At 44.8% G+C, this 1,880-nt stretch overlaps 1 non-coding gene across 1 annotated transcript; it reads right to left on the bottom strand.

The window, feature by feature from the left end:
• Positions 1-1,520: 1,520 nt before the first annotated feature.
• TRNAS-UGA (transfer RNA serine (anticodon UGA)) lies at positions 1,521-1,593 on the bottom strand. The gene has a single exon. It is a non-coding gene; the product is annotated as a tRNA-Ser (tRNA).
• Between the last annotated feature and the right edge of the window lie 287 nt (positions 1,594-1,880).

The raw sequence follows: 1,880 nt of genomic DNA, 5'->3' as shown, positions 1-1,880 counted from the left end.
AGAACCAGTCGTTGTGGTGGGAACCTCTCCTCTTGTCCTTTGTGTTTTTGACTGGTTTTTTCGTTTAAAATGCTTGCTTCGCTGCAACTATTTAATGTCAAGTTTCACTTCAGATGGCAGTGAAATTTCGTGAGTAAAACGGGATCAGCAGTGAAATGAACTGTACTACAGACTTCTGAAGATTTAATTAATTAGGGAGTTTTATGTGCCGAAACCACGATCTGATAATGAGACACGCCGTAGTGGGGGACTCATGAAATTTTGCCCACCTGGGGTTCCTTAAAGGGACACTAAAGTGAAAAATGATTTCTTCGGCATCAGTAAATTACCTTTCTACAACACCAGAAACACCACTCTTACAACGATAAGACGTTTGGTAAGCCAGAAAAAGCGCAAGAACGAAATACGGGTGGCGACGCCTACTTAAGTTCCCGCACCTGGGGGCGGTGACGTCTTGGATTTTGATGGCGTTTTCTAGGGCCTACTAATTATGTATAGCGGTACAGATTGACTACATTGTGTTCTAAAGGAACCAAGCTTTAAACATGGCAAGTTTCGGGAACCTTTATTCAGCCAACGCGGCCGAAATGCGAAAACATACTTTGGAATCCCTGACGTCACGCTGACGTACCGGCGCTTGGGTTTCGGCGCGAAATTCAAGTACTGATACTTGGAACATCATTTTCTCATCTAATAATCAAACAATTTTTTTTTTATATGACTGCCTGCAAGGTTCTCAAACAATGCTTCATTATTCTAAACTGATTTATTGTTTCGCTTTAGCGTCTCTTTAACGTGCACCTAAATCTAAGTAGACGGGAGTTTCCGCATTTCGTCCCCGTCTAAATGCAGTCTCCGTGGCTGGTGGTATTCGATCCCGCGATCTCGTGCTTAGCAGCCCAACACCATAGCCACTAAGCAACCATGGCAGGTAGACTTTTGAAGAGCGAAATGCTCAGACTGCATATGCTTTGTCCATCCATGTCTGTTGCACACCTCATTGCTTCCGTCGATGAAAAGACTCTTCAAGAACGGCAGACGCTCCGGAGGCATCAAGTACGACGCCATTTTGAAAAGGCCGCCTGACAACGATTTTGTTTGCTTCTGTGATTGGCTGGTGGAGTAACACAACCCCGCGCGGTCTGTGTGTCTTGCTTGCCAACTGCTGTTTCTTCTTAAGTTGTATGCTACTATAGAAATCTATTATAGGGAGAGGTCTTCGTCCTGCAGTGGACTTAAGGTAGGCTGATGATAATGATAGAAATCTTTATTTTTCCCTTTCCTTTGTTTACTTGTACATGGCAGTGTTTTTCCTGCGCTTCTTTCCTGCGCGAGTCCATTCGATGGGGTTCCTTGTTTGCCAAGTAAAGAAAAGGTGTATCTCACAGGCGTGCTACTTATATCATGAGAAGCCAACAAACACTGACACCAAGGACAACATAGGGGAAATTACTTGTGCTGAATAAATGAAATAAAGAAACAATAAATTAGTGGAAATTAAAGTGGATGAAAAAACAACTTGCCGCAGGTGGGAGCCGAACCTACAACCTTCGCATTTCACGTGCGATGCTCTACCAATTGAGCTACCACGGCGGCGTTTGCTCATCCCCTTTCTTGGGTATTTATGTGTACTAGTAGAACCCTGGGAGTGTTAGCCAGCGCCACCACTCACAGACCTTGGCGGCGGACGTGGAACGTCGTTTTTGCCGCAGGCGTCACGAGAACGTGATCTTTTTGGGTGAAGGCAACTGGTCAATAAACCCACACATGCTACCTGAAGGCATCAATGTTGTCGGATTCGAGACCCTCGTTATGTAATAAACGAGAAGAAAGGGGGTTAACCGAGGGGCCCGATTTTTATTAGTCATATCATGAGAAGC

The sequence above is a fragment of the Dermacentor variabilis genome, chromosome 10 (assembly GCF_050947875.1).
Source record: "Dermacentor variabilis isolate Ectoservices chromosome 10, ASM5094787v1, whole genome shotgun sequence".
NCBI lineage: Eukaryota > Metazoa > Arthropoda > Arachnida > Ixodida > Ixodidae > Dermacentor > Dermacentor variabilis.
This window is presented reverse-complemented; position numbering and strand designations above follow the sequence as displayed.